This window comes from Elgaria multicarinata, chromosome 7, assembly GCF_023053635.1.
Source record: "Elgaria multicarinata webbii isolate HBS135686 ecotype San Diego chromosome 7, rElgMul1.1.pri, whole genome shotgun sequence".
NCBI lineage: Eukaryota > Metazoa > Chordata > Lepidosauria > Squamata > Anguidae > Elgaria > Elgaria multicarinata.
This window is the reverse complement of record NC_086177.1, coordinates 21699807-21715473: the sequence shown is the minus strand read 5'-3', so window position 1 is coordinate 21715473 and position 15667 is coordinate 21699807. Positions and strand designations below refer to the sequence as shown.

At 41.5% G+C, this 15667-nt stretch overlaps 1 non-coding gene across 1 annotated transcript; it reads right to left on the bottom strand.

The window, feature by feature from the left end:
• Window positions 1-2822: 2822 nt before the first annotated feature.
• Window positions 2823-2943, bottom strand: LOC134402044 (5S ribosomal RNA). The gene has a single exon (XR_010025693.1). It is a non-coding gene; the product is annotated as a 5S ribosomal RNA (ribosomal RNA).
• Window positions 2944-15667: the final 12724 nt, after the last annotated feature.

The following is a 15667-nucleotide window of genomic DNA, read 5'->3' as shown; positions in this document are numbered from 1 at the left end:
ATTATTCCTCTTGTGGTGATCTGTATGCTTAGGATTAGCATATTTTTTTATCTGAGAGACAGAGCCATCAGATGCATTTATGAATTCTTAGTATGTACATATTTGACAGCTGTTACATGGTGCAAAACAAAGATACATACAAAGAGGCATGTTTTCTACAGACGTCCTTCTGAGCAGTGGAGTTCTGTCCTGCATCCCCTCCACCTCTGGCCAGAACTACATGTTATTAGAGAAAAGGGATTGCCACTGTCAGCATAAGCCTCCTCTCAGGCTCTCTCTCCTCCCCCATGGTGTTCACAATCACGTTCCCTATATTGCAAACTCTTAACACGCATTTCTCTTTTGTCATTCCACTGCATTGGCTGCCACTGGTAGGAAAGGCAAGGAAACTCACAACAGAAGGGCATCATGACATGAGCTAAGTTGATGGGTCTTTTTTTTTTTTTTTTTTTGGAAGGTCAAGCTTCTGGTTCCATACAAGGTGATGAGATAAATTTGTACATTTTTGTGCACATTTTTCCAAATGTCTTAACATAGGCATGCCTGCGCACATTTTTAAACACACACACTTTTACCTTATCTATTTTTTGCTAGTGCCACCTACATATAATTGTAGCTTCAGCATTCCAGGACGTCTTTGGTGTATCCAACAAGTAGCTTTTACCTTTCATCATCCATCAGTTTAATTCAAAGTGCAGAATACATTGGTTTGACTTCCACAACCTGGTGGCCTCCTGATGTTTTGGACTTCAACTCATATCAGCCCTAGCCAGCTTGGCCTGTCAAAAACACCTGGCCGGGGAAGACGGCACTATCATTTTTATCTCCTTCCAAAACTCTTTTTGTCTTTGGCACCTTGATTCTCCTTTCCTTGCCTCTCACCTCCTACTCACGGCATATTAAAGTCTGTGCAATTACAAGTAGCACAGATCTGAGAGTGCCTGCCCACCTTCACAGCCTAATTCTCTGCACTATTTGGAGGCAGCCTGGTGAAATCCTTAAAACTTTCAGGAGTGGGGGAATTACTTTCCTGAGAGTAGGCAGCAGAAATCTCTCCTTTTTTTTATCTCCCCCCCCTCTTTTTGTAACCTTTTCTTCCCTCTCCCACCACCATTTCCCTATCTGATCCATTCCCACGCAGGGTGGGGCGAGGTTCTTCCCTGCCAAAACTCAGTAGACAAAATCTAGTTTATACCTATATACCTCTATTCTTTATAATTCCAAAATAGGCATTGAGCTAGGCTACGTTTATCAAGATCCTGCGATCCGAATGGCTATCTATTTTCTTTTTGGTCTTAATAATCTTAATTTTGTAAGGCAAATTGTCAAAAGAAGTGTGTGAGAAGGCAAGAAATATAAGGTATAACAAAAATTAACAGCTTCATTAGCTCATCCCTCTTTCACATAGGGGCTGTCTTTGCAGGGCTTTTCCTGCAGCTTGGCTGTGCTGTGAGGTCCTTTGAGGCACATGATGCCATGACCAGCGCACTCCCAACCAGCTGCTTCTGCCTGGAAAAGCCACAGTATTGGAGAGTCCTTTTACTCTGTTGTTTCTAGTTAAAGCAGCCCCCAGGTGCTTGCTCTGCAATGTGCCCCCCATGCCTCCACATTAAATCCTGGGTGGGCCTGTGTCCTGGCTGTGACGTGGGTTGGCCCTTCCCCCATTCACTCCTTTTCCTAGTGTTCCCATTGAAACATATTTATGCCCTTCCTTATGGCTGCATTAATTAACTCTGGAACTTAGTTAATTCACTTCTCTGATGTGTTCTTAGCTCCAGAGCTGTGCAGCTCCAGAGTTGCAAACAGTGAACTTTGTTAAATTGCTTCTCTGACGTTTTGTTAGCTCTAGGGCTGTGCAGCTCCAGAGCTGTGAACAGAGGGAAATGTGTAAATTTGTTTCTGTGATATGGTGGTAGCTCTGGAACTGCACAGCTCTGGAGCTGGGAGCTGCATTAATTGGGTTCCCACTCACGCACCAAGAAGTATGTCTTTTCCAGCAATGAAAAGCTGAGTTTTAGGGACGGATGGCTTTGCCATGTAACAATAATGGAGTGGAGCCTATTTCAGCATACTGCAGAGAATATCAACAATGCACGCTCCTCCTGTGCTCATGAAAATGAAGCCACACATACACCCTAGGGCTAAGTCCACATACTCCTCCAGCTGAGGATCATTATGTGGTGGAGGAAATGCATGTTCCTGATCCTCCTTCCTTCATGCTACAGGGCAACAGCCCAAACATCTGGCATTTAAAGGTAAACAACATCTGAACATGGAATCTGTTTAGCTATCAACAACACAAGTCAGAAGCAGGGAGATGGAACTGTCAGTTTCGATCTCACCAAGATTTGACAGTTTGTGGAGGTCATGCACATGCTGTCCCATTTATGCACAAGCTTGCAATTAAAAAACAACATACAAAAATACATACTGTTTTTGCACACATTTCCCCTAAAGTAGGCACTAAGGTACACATTTTTAAAAAGTACACGGTTTCCCCCAAGAAGTACTTTGCATTGCTGAAATGCACAATGTGCACACTTTCCTCTAATATGCACATTGTTGTGCAGTTTTCCCTGAGATGAGATGCATCAGAAAGCTCGCAAAAATCCAGATGTTAGAATGCAACTTTGACTTGCCTCGCTAAAATGCATAGGAGGTACAATTTGGGTAGATATGTAAAAGAAACCCAATGGAGTGAATTTCTCACCAATCCCTGATCAGAACCACCAAAGTGAGGCTCCAGGTATGCAAACCTACAGGTGGAGTACCTAATAGGGATGTTGGAGGAATCTGAAACTGATTCATTTTTTTTTTTTTTAAGCCTACACAGCACCCGGTATTCCCAGGCGGTCTCCCATCCAGGTACTAACCAGGCCTGACCCTGCTTAGCTTCCGAGATCAGACGAGATCGGGCGTGTTCAAGGTAGTATGGCCGTAGGCCTGAAACTGATTCAAATGAGTTTGGATTACTATGATTGTGACCTGCAGATTCCACAGTAGATCAGCATCTTCCAAGATGCAGGAACTTGCAGATTATTTTTTAAAAAAACGTTCTGGAATTGTATGAAAATTTAGTCATATGAAAATATGAAAGTTACTGGAAAAACACACCAATGTATATGCCATTTAAAACACACACAACTTTATTTATTTATTTATTTATTTAAGGATTTTTATGCCGCCATTCAGCCAAAAAAGGCTCTCATGGCGGCTTACAAAGGTATTTCTTGACAGTCCCTGCCCACAGGCTTACAATCTAAAAGACATGACACAAAAGGAAAGGGGATTGGGAGGGAGGAGGAGGAGGAGGGGGAAAAGGAAAGCAAATTCAGGCACTACAATCTTAGTGGTAAAGTTCAGCAGTTACAGTTGACAGCAGGAGGGAGGGGGATCTCAGCTGGAGCTGGACCCAGGCACGGTGGAGAGGTGCCTGGCTGCTGCTTCCTCCCTCACTGGTGGCCTCTCCAGAGATAGTTGGTAGCAGGAGGGAGGGGGCTCTCAGCTGGAGCTGGACCCAGGCACGGTGCAGAGGTGCCTGGCTGCTGCTTCCTCCCTCACTGGTGGGGGTTATACATCTTTTGTCTCCTTTCAGCCTCTATAACACATGTTTTTCCTTATGCTCCGCTCATTGATAGTACACTGAGCTAAGAAAAATCCAAAGAACGTTGCGTGACAGTGAAAACTATGCAAATTGCACCAGACATTTTTGTGTGCTTTTCTGAAGGGGTGAAAAAACTGAGTCCGTCAATTAGCAGACAACAGAGCCAAAGTGGCCTGACCATTCGTGAAACACAAACAGAATTGATTAAACAAAATCCATACATCCCTGGTGCCCAGCAAAGTGGAGTGCATGTGCACACATTCTCCACAGCAGAACAACTGTCCTTGACAAGATGAGTATGTGGCAAGCCAGCCCTAACTTACTCTCCATTTGCCAGACTTTTGACTTGGCAAATGAAAGCCAGATTCCAGCTGGGCATCAGGAAAAACAGTATGACAATGGAAACAGTTACCTAGGGAGGTTGTGGGCTCTCCTACACTAGAGGCCTTCAAGAGGCAGCTGGACAAGCATCTGTCAGGGATGCTTTAGGGTGGATTCCTGCATTGAGCAGGGGGTTGGACTCGATGGCCCTTCCAACTCTGCTATTCTATGATTCTATGACTATTAGCCTTTTTATTTAATACCATGCCGGTGCCAGACTATTATGCACCCTAGGCAAAGCAAGCTACATGCACCCCTCAATTTCTTTTTCCAACTTCAATTCAGCTGTTCAAGAAGAGTTTCTGAACTATTATATTTTCCTTTTATTATTATTTTTCTTAAAACAGCTAATTTGTATAAAACTGTGACCCTGAAAGGGCAGTATTGCGCCCTTCTGAGGCCTGCGCCCTAGGCGGCTGCCTAGTTGACCTAATGGTAGCACTGGCCCTGTAGAAGTGCCCCAGTCCATATTTAGTGCCAGGAATTTGGAAACAGTACTGCTAGGGTGGTGGTGGGGAGTGAAACGAATTCAGCAACAAAGGAAGAAAAATTGCAGTTCGGAGACTTTACATATTTGGGGTTTTCCAACTTACACAAAAAGAAAAAAAACGCTAAGAAATATGTAAAACAGTACAACCTAAGTGCTATTCTTGAGAGTTGTTAATAGTACAGTTGGGTAAAATGTGCAGTGTTACTCTAAGCTGCATAAAAGATGCCACGGATACATAAAGTGAGGCGGGGAAGGCTTTCTGTGGTAAAATGAGCATGCTTCTCACAATTCTAAATTACAGTATTTTAGCTAATATTGTAATATGAAGCTGACAGCTGAGAAAAACCAGATTAGAAGAGAAATTATCCCATGCCAAAACAAAATATGTTCACACTAAAATGTGTATTTTGCAAGGGAGGAAAGATATTACATTTTTAGCACTCTTTACATTACAGGGGGTGTATATTTCCAAGCAGCTACTGCATACATTGTACATCACAGCCAAATTGTTTTCAGCAAAATAACTCATTTTAGTAACTCACCTAGGCAAGAGCTCTTTTTCTCAACATTGTTCATCAGATATTTTTTTCACATTTGCGTTTTCAGCCATCCATCTGCAAGGAAGCTGAACATCGCTTTTATCAAGCTGTATAGCAGGGTTACATGGATCCAGGGGTCTCCTGCCCTCTAAGAGTAGAGATACATTTGGCAAAAATCCAGGCTTTCTGAAGAGCACAGCTGGAAAATGTGTGTGGCTCCAATCACTTTTTTTAAAAGATGGTTATCTATTTCAAAAATATTAGTACACTCCTAAAAAACACACCAGTGTGAATCAGAATCACCCTTCACTAAAATACACACACAATTGACGGTAACAATTTCAGATTATGAAGAATGTACTTTTGCAAGATGTCTTCCAACTGTCATTTGGAATATTCATAAAAATGATGTGCAATTAAGCTGCTACTGTTAATATAATCAAGGTAAATTATGGGTCTCTCATTAGGGATATAAATTCAGCATTGCATGCGTTCACACACAAACATGCTTCCTGGGGGAAATCCCATATACAGCAGTAACAAAACTGAATATCTATGTGGCTGATATTAGGGTGACACTGATGTTTCTCTGCTTACCCACATGGCTCACTCTATGAAGGCTACTCCCCCCAAAATATGTTCCTAAATTCAGAAATATTGTTTTCCTTAAAGGAATATCATCTGGATTACCACAAAGTGTTGTTTATGGGGTGCCTCTGAATACAGCCCAGGAAGTTCAGCTGGTCTAAAATAGGATACCAAGATTGTTAACTGGAATTGGATGGAATGCTCATATTACACTAGTTGAAATCCCAACTCTTTACTCATAAGTTCCACTTGCAGGGGAAATGTACACAAGTATGGCCAGAGGGCTCTCTTCACCCAGCTTTCAACTGAAGGTAGTGAGATGAATGACTGATTATGACACTTAGAGGTACAGTCCACGGCTATTATGCTGGAATTGCAGAAAACATGGTTGCTGTCCTAATAAACCTCAAAACAAACAAGATTTTTCAAGGCCTTTCAGCTATACTTTTATAAACACTTTTCACCAGAAATAACAATCCTATTGTCTATTATGTACTCACTTATCTTAAAATGAAAGTAAACTGAGCTGTAGAACTATTGGTGCCACCAGTCTTTCAGTGCACTGCATGTGCTGAAGCCCAATTCACACTCACCAGTAGCAGCATCAAAAAGCCACTTCTGTGGTGTCAAGATCCCATCCCATCCCACTACAGTATTTCTGTCCATGAACCACTTGTGTGGGTCCAGTTTATTTATTTATTTATTTATTTATTACATTTTTATACCGCCCAATAGCCGAAGCTCTCTGGGCGGTTCACAAAAATTAAAACCACAGTAAAACACCCAACAGTTTAAAACACAATTACGAAATACAGTATAAAAAGCGCAACCAGGATAAAACCACACAGCAAAGTTGATATAGGATTAAAATACAGAGTTAAAACAGTAAAATTTAAATTTAAGTTAAAATTAAGTGTTAAAATACTGAGTGAATAAAAAGGTCTTCAGCTGGCGACGAAAGCAGTATAGTGTAGGCGCCAAGCGGACCTCTCTGGGGAGCTCGTTCCACAACCGGGGTGCCACAGCGGAGAAAGCCCTCCTCCTCGTAGCCACCTGCCTCACTTCCTTTGGCAGGGGCTCACGGAGAAGGCCCCCTGTAGATGATCTTAAGGTCCGGGTAGGTACATATGGGAGGAGGCGTGTTTCTTTCCAATGCCTACCCATGTAAACAAACCAGATGCCTAGGTGATTTCAGGCTTTGCTAACCGCAACACGTTTTATGCATAAATGAGCTTTTCAAAATGTTATTTCTGCTCTCTAACAAAAAAGTTTAATGATCACGAAATCTTTTCACAAGTTTAATAAAAATAAAGCTTTCTTGTGTTCAGAGTGGGGCATTAATCTATCATAGGAATAAATGGAATTCTTTGGAAAAGGAAGTGGAAATGTCTAAAATGAAGAACTCTGACAGAGCAAAAATATTAGCTAAGTAAAGGATATTGAGGGAGCGGAAAGATTAAAAAAATAACTAAGCAACCTTATTTGCAAAAGCAGTGCCACATTTAGTAGACTTTGGCATATAAAATCTGTCAGCTAAAACACAAAGTAAAAGATCAGATGTCTATATACTCTAAACTGGTGGGTGTAAAATAAAACCATTCGCTTAGAACATTTGAAAAAAGGTCACATAAATGCAAGGTTGCTTTCATGTATCTGCCAAGTATACCATTTTCCATTTCAGACAAAATTAGCAAAAACATACAACTCACAGGCCAGCTGAAGTAATCTGACAAGTTTTTTTTGTGTGTTCAGCTTTCTGCTGAAGGACACATTCATCTGCAGTTACCATTTAATATCTTATTTTATTTGTTTCATTACAATAGAGAGACCTTCAAATGTAGTGGTCCTATAGTACTATTATGAGTGAATCACTTAGTTAATGAAATTTCTGTTTGTCATTGTGTTCATCACATTAGAACCAACAACGTATAATGTATGTGGGCCGAAATTTGCCACTTGACCAAGAGTCACAAAAATAATTTGTACCTGCTCTTTTTGTATAGATGCAACCTTTATGCAAGATGTACCCAAGAATACACATGAATGGTAAGTACCTGGATGGGCCAAAACCAGAGACCTTGGGAAGCTCATCAACGTCTTTCATGAGCACAGTACAGAGGTAGAAAACACTAGAGTCACAGACCTCTGAAACTTTCAGGTTTACATCAAAAGCCACCATTGGCCATGATTTTCTATTAATGCAGAGTGGCAACCCTATTGTTCTAGAAATGAGAGTGGCAAGGGATATAATTTAATAAGGCTATAATGGGGCTATATTCTCTTTGTCACTCACGGTAGTTGATGGTGGCAGCAATGCTAATAGCTGCAAGAGGGGCTGGCAACTGTTGAAAGTTTCCTCTGCTAAAGGATTAAGTAATACTCTTGTAGGAAGGGCAGAGAGAAAATCACAAGGCTGACTGGGCACCGAAAGTTCTCAGTTAAAGTTGAACAGGACAGGGGACATTCTACAATTATAAAGGGGTAATTGGGAGGCTGGTCATTCCAACATTCATAAAACTCAAAACTGTTTCACCAAGCTTTCTTAAATTTACATGTGCCAGAAAAAAATACTGGTTTTACATAACCTGAAAATTTCAAGAAGATTGGTGAAAGATTGAGGGAAGGAGGGCAGTTTATAGTACAATAGAAAATCTCAATCAAAATGGATCTGAAGATTTACATTGGTGATTATATTTATCCACCTTTTGTGAGGAAATTAGACCTTGCCTAATTAAAACCCTGATGGTTTCCATTTCCTTTGATCTTCTATTTGATGGAATAGCTTTTCTTTTTTAAAAATTCCCTTCAGTTGATTTTTAAATAATATTTATTCATTCTGTTAGTGTGTACACAGCGGCCATTACACTGGATAGCGTCCACATGCCCAATAGTTCCTCTCCCTCTCCCTCAGCTAGATTGGAACCTTGAGGGAAAATGGCTGCCTCCTGCAGCAAAGATATTTCTTTAGTAGAATAATCAGTGACTTCTCAGAAGTAAGTTCCTTTAGGTGTAATGGCCTTATCCCAGGTAAGTGTGTAGAGGATTGTAGCCTTTTAAAAACTTAATGTTGTTTTGTAAACTGAAGGATTTTTGTTTAATGAATAGTAATGACTGAATTTTGGGCAAAGTACCGGATGGATTGCAGTTTATCTTATCAACCAAACTTACTATGGGACAACCACATGCACAATCACATCAAATTTGCCTTTTTGCCATTTTTTTCTGTGTTTATCTGTCCATTAGCTGTGGGAACTGAACAGTAAAATCCTATACATGTCTATTCAGAAGTAAGTCCCACTGAGTTCAATAGGATTTACTCCCAGGTAAGAATATACAGGATTGCAGCCTAAAGGTGTGAAAAACTATGCATTCACGCTCCATATGCAATTTGGAAATAAAGGAACAGAACATGAATGGAGCATTTGTAACGCATCAGTTTGTGTTCAGAAATATTATCAGTTAACTCAGAACTCCAAAATCCAAGAGAGAGATTTAGATGGGGAATGTTTTGGAAGCATTCCTAATCTAATCTAATAAATAAGTAAACTCGTTTATTTCACTTGTATCTTGCTCTTCCTTTGAGGAGACGTCAAGGGTAGCTCAAATGGGGCTCACAGGCAATCTCCAGTTCAGGCATCGACTAAACCCAAAACTTTTAAGCCAAGAGTAGATAATAGCATTATCTATTGAATATAAACAAAGTGACAGTCTACACTAAAAGTACATTGGGAAATATTTTGCTAGGGAACACTATGAATATATTGTGTAACTCACCTAATCATGTCCTATAGCTAATATAAGGAACACCATAAATATATTGTGTAACTCACCTAATCATGCCCTATAGCTAATATAGGAGAGCATGAATTCAAATCCTATGTAAGCTTTTAACTCAGGCCATTAACTGAAAATAATGCTCTACTTGAAAAATCGAATCCCACAATTACACTTTTCTTATTGTCAATCCAAGATGATTACCCTTTTTCTACACTTTCATTAAGATAATTGACTCCCCTGGGGTGATGACAGAAGGCTATTTTAGTAGCACTAAATCTCAGGTGGCCATGATCTCCATGCTTACAAAGGGTTTGAATTGTGCTCCTATTGAAGGCAATGCACACTAGAAGGAAGGGAGATTTGATGGGGTGTTGTTGTTGTTGTTGTTGTTTAGAAAAATCCTTTCCTCTGAATTATGTAAAAATCTCCATGAATGTTAGCTCCTCCTTTGACTTCTATTCACAATGGCTCTCCATCATTCATCAGTCTCAGAACTGTATTAGTGTTGCTTTCACTTCACCAAGTAGTAGGATTTTTTAGATGATTTGGATTTCCTTCTAGGGACAAGAAGGTAAAAGTTATGTTAACATTCATTTGAGCTTTGTTAACTAGAAAGTAAATATATTTTGCATCTGAAAGACTGAACTGTTTTTTCAATTTCAATTCAGGGATGGGGGAACAACAACCCAGTGAGGCCCAATATTAAAAGTTTAGGAATCACTGATCTCAAGAATTGGAAGGGAGCAAAGCCCAGTCCCTGCTCAAGACCAATACATCAACCCACCATAGCCATTCCAGTACTTATACTAGCCACAACCTAACCAAGGGTGCAAAATGGGCATTAAAGATAATATAAAATGTTGCAATTGTTAATAACATTCAATGCTATAGTAGTCCTTTCCCTATGCAATAATTAAACATATTTCAGATATCAGCTTGTTCAGAGGCTGAGGGCAACAGACCAGACAGAGTGTCACTGTTGCAGCTTCTCATTAACCGGTGCCTGAAGATTAAGACACTAAAACTCAATCAACCATTGAATAGTGCTGGTGGAAGAAGACAAAAATCACAGACCCGCAACATTGGAAAATGGAACCATCAGGGGATATTTTTTGCAGTTTCTGAGAGGGAGCTCTCAGAAAAACGTGGAATTTCAGAAGCAGTACCTCTTCAAGGGTCATTCATAAGCTACCAGAGAAAAAGCAGAACAAACAAAATGGCAGGCCCCAGATTGTGGTGCTAAAAAGTGGTGGATTTATTTAAAGAAGAATGCCCTTGTTTCAATCATAGGTCTTCCTCAGGAGCAAAGGATCATTGTGTTTTTACTGTGCCTGATTAAGACCGGTGCAGATATTTTAGGATTCCCCCTCAAAACCCACACAGGAACAGGAGGAACAGATTTTAAAAGGCCCACAAACTGGATTAAGAATATTCTGTCTATCCTTACCACAAACATGTCCTATGAACAATATGGCCTCTTTACACTGAAGCCAAGAACACTGTTACTGGTGGCAATGTGTAGCATGCATGTTGGTGGGCATGGCCAGTTGACATGATCCCATTTGAAAAACCCACCCCCATATGATGCTGAATTCTGTTGCCAATAGCAACAATGTAAGCAGTACTGGAAGAAATAATCATTAGTATTTTGACTAGGGGTGTGCATGGACCCCCCGCTCCACTTCACTTCCAGATCCGTGATTTTCGGATCGGGTTGCTTCGTCCGCCCCCGCTCCGCCCATTTCCGCTCTGCTCCGCTCGGAGCTCCGGATCTGGATCGGAGCTCCGTTTTCCCCCCCCCATAGGGTTGCATTGAAAGCTAAAAAATTAAACAACTTTTTTTCTGTGAAAGTTAGAAACCTCACGTTTGGCACCATGACACCTCATGGACGTATACACAGGCATGCCAAGTTTCAAGGCAATCCCATCATCCCCTGAGTTTTGGGGAATTTATGAAAATCGGGCACCCCATTCAGACCCCTTTCCATAGCTCCGTCAATTTGCACGTTAGAAACCTCAAACTCGCCACCATGACAGCTTATCCATGTGTCCACATGGATGCCCAGACTCAAAGCAGTCCCATCATTCCCTGATTTTTGGCGGGGCTCTAACCTCTAACGCACCACCCATAACCCTAAGTCACACCCCTTTCGATAGCTCCGTCAATTTCCACATTAGAAACCTCAAACTCGGCACCATGATAGCTTATCCATGTGTCCACATAGACGCCAAGTTTCAAGGAAATCTCATCATCCCCTGATTTTTGGGGAATTTTTGAAAACCGGGCACCCCATTCAGACCCCTTTCCATAGCTCCGTCAATTTGCACATTAGAAACCTCAAACTCACCACCATGACAGCTTATCCAGGGATACATACGCCGCACGCCAAGACTCAAGGCAGTCCCATCATCCCCTGTTTTTGGCGGGGCTTAAACCTGCAGACCTCTCAATGGGGCCATTTCAAAGGAAATCCCAACATGCCATGAATTGGGGAGTAGAGATCAACCTATATGAATCTTCTTCCACACTTGAAAAATGGATTTGGAACTTCCAAAACTCCAAGTGAGCGCAGGAAGGACTTCTCCCCTGAGTCAAAGCCAGACACACACAACATCCCTGCAAGGCGGGCAGGGGAGGAGAGAGGGAAGGCAGGCAGGCAGGCAGCAGACATTTCTGGGGGCATAAGGAAGTGAGCCAAGGATAAGCCAGTAATGCATATAAAATGGAATAAATAAATAAATAAACGAAGGAGGGGTGTTATTAAAAGCAGCAGTGTTGCTGAATACACAGCAAGAAGAACTTTTTTAAAAAGGCTATATCTGTCTTTTACCAGCAATAGGGGGACTTGCCCAGGGGAGGGGGAAGCAGCAGCTGCCAATTTGACTGGTGGTCAACGAGTCTTTTAAGAAGCAAGGCTGTCAGTTCAACTCATGAAAGCCATTGCTCCACCGCTAAGAAGTGGAACTGTCACTTCAACTCATGATAGGCATCGCTCCATCACTAAGAGAAGTAGACCGCTCACTTCAACTCATGATAGGCATTGCTCCACCGGGTTACTCTCTTTGGAAGGCTCTGATGGCCTTCCAAGTACAGGAGAGAGTAGGGGCACGTCCACAATGAGATGCCCTAGGGGAGCTCATCCCCTTGCACCACATCTTTTCAGTTGTTCCCCAAAGTTAGGGTGGGTAGCGGTGCTGTGTTTCTATCTCTTATTATTGGCTTAGTATATGATTTCACAGGTTGTGTTTGTGCATTTGGTGGGGCTACTGTTTTAACACTGGGAAAAGTCCATTCAGACTAAGAAAGAGAAGTTTCCCAGAATCCCAAGTTACCCGTTTTGCCTATCCCCTCCTCCAACTTTGGGATCATGTGATCATGACCGGGAGTTGACTCTGCCCCTCAGCAATCAAAAAGGTAATCTTTTTCCCGCCTTTACCCTACTTTTTAAAAAATTCTAGCGCGCGACCCGCACCACGCAGAGAGGTGAGAGTAGTCTCAAAATGACCCCATCCACGACTCTCTAAGCACAAGAATTTTCAGAATGATAGCTTAAAAAACAACCCAGTTATCCCCGATTCTTTTCCGCAATGCAATCCTATGGGCGAAAACCGCCGTTTGACCCGCGCTGTCTGTTTGTTGACCCGATTTTTAAAAAATATAGCACGCGACCCGCATGACGCAGAGAGGTGAGAGTAGTCTCAAAATGACCCCCATCCATGACTGTCTAAGCACAAGAATTTTCAGAACGATAGCTTCAAAAACAACCCAGTTATCTATGGGCGAAATGTTTCAAGATGGCGATCGGAGCGCTCCGCGGAAAGAGAAGCACTCCGAAAATGGGTGCTTCTCTTCGCCTTGCTTCTAGGGGTCCGCGGTCCGCTTCTACTCCGCCTCTGGGCAAGGCGGAGCAGAGCCAATTCGCTCCTGCTTCTGCGCTTCTAATAGGAGCGGAGCACATGCCTAATTTTGACCCTCTATCCACAGAATTGTAGAAGGCAGGTCATGCCAATAAGATACAAGAATGTTTCTGGAAGAAGATTGTGACACTGGAACAAAGAGAAATACAACAGGGATGGTGCCTCCTTTGTCTTCCAAAGCATTAAATCCTTCATGGAGCATTTCCTTCAGAAAACAACAGTTTTTAACTGTATGCCTGATAATTCACCAGCTGCTATCTGATCTCCCATCGCACCTTTAATTAACAGTCGAGGAAGAATATTAATTCATATTAATGCCATGCACAGAATATTAAGCAAATATGAACAACAAAAATACATTTATTTCTGTAATACTTGATTAATAACTGTTAAATATTCCTGTTTGGACAGACTAGCTCTCTCAATGACATATGCTTAATGTAATAATGAAGCACTCCTTTTTGGAATTCTACACAGAATTATTATGAGGAAATAAACCTTGTGATGTTTTTCTGCATTGCAGTGGGAACACCACAAGAAAGAATATTTTTACCATGACATTTACATAAATGACACTACAAACTACATTGTCTAGAGAGTATTTGCCATGTAACACTTTGCGTTTACTCACTTTGTTTCTGTTTCTAGATTAAATGGGAAACTGCTGTAATTGTCACACCACACATCTCTCCCAGTATCTCAATATCATATGACTATGAGCAAAAGGAAAATGAAGCTGGTTCACATGAACCCTCACCTTGAAGTCCGACAAAGCTACCACCCAATACTCCAACCAACTACCCAGGATATCAAGCAACGATTTAGCTTGTTCAGACTGAAAAGTACAGACACCATTTTGAAGCAAAGCTAATAAGCTAGATATCTTCTTCATTCCCCAGTTTCAGCAAGGTGGGGAAAGGCCACAAATGGTTTAAGATCAAACATATATTACTATCCCTTCCTCTTTTGTTCTGATGAGGGTTAGGTAATCCCATTTATCCAAACCTTTTCTTTTTTGCTCTATAACCCCAACCTTCCCCTCTCCCTGCAAAACAAGTGATTCATTCAGGTCGGTGACCTTTCTCTTAGGCCTAGAGCCCAGCTTCACTAAGAACACAGCTAATTTCACCGGTGAAATAAAACTCTTGGTGAAAGCTCATGTGTCCCCAATTGTCATAATGTTTAATAAATGGTTTGTTCAGCTAATTCCCTGCTGAATTGGTGCTACCATCTTTAACCTTGTCTAAAGATTTCTTGTGGTAAATATGTATCTCATGCACAATTTCATACATGCAACTTGATAGAAGCACATCTTGTAACAAATTCCAAGCAACTTGCTGTTTTACTGTAAGTAATTTTGAATATGCCATTGAATAATTAATAATACATATTATGGTGAGTTCATACAAATGCTAAAATACCCAACACCACCACAGATTTTTAAGATGTATTTGAAGAAATGTCTCGTATTACAGAACATATGGGCAATGGAACATATTTGTCCAGGGAAGATGTGGGATAGGAAAGAATAACCAGAATCATTTGGTTCTACTAAGGAAAGTTTTGGTAGAGCCAGGAATTTCGCTTTACCCAATTTGCATTACTAGATTCTGTGGAATCCTGAAGATTGGAACAGTTTTTTCTGGCCATGACAACTAAGCTAGATGAGATAAAGCCCAGGATATGGACTTCTTTATGACATGGGAAATATGTAGCTCATAGCCACAGGTCATGTGGTTGGAGGAGGTAGAGTCATTCTCTCAAGACAGAGGAAACCCAACCTCTCCAACCTCCAGTAATATTTATTGAGAACCTGGCACTCCATGAAAATGACCCCCTGGAGTTACATGGAGGCCTTGTCCGTTTGATTCTCTTCTGCATCCCACCCTGCTTCCCTGAGGGGAAAGGATCTCATGAACTGGGACACCATCGGAAGAAACATTCATGTGGTCCACCTCATACACATTAAGCCAGTGAAGTCAAGTGGCTCCTTTGTCAGTGGGGCTGTGAATATGCTCTGGGTTTCACTCAGAACTCTAAAAGAGCTATCCAAGACACTGAACCCATTTTGGGGATAAGGTTCAGCACTTTGGATAGCTCCTTTAGAATTTTGTCTGAAACCCAGAAGGATTCAATCCCTCACTGACATAGAAACCACCAGCCTCCACTGCATTAAGCATTGCCATCAAGGTAAAGGAGAAAGACCATACAAGGACAGCACCATTCCTTCCAAATGTAGGAAGTGGTTCACAGCCTTTTGAAACCCTAGATCCAATCATTCTACAGACCAGGCAGAGATGGAGAAGATAACACTACATGTAAAGCCTGCTCTGTGTGAGGGATCCAAGAAGAGCGAGGTAGGAAAGTACA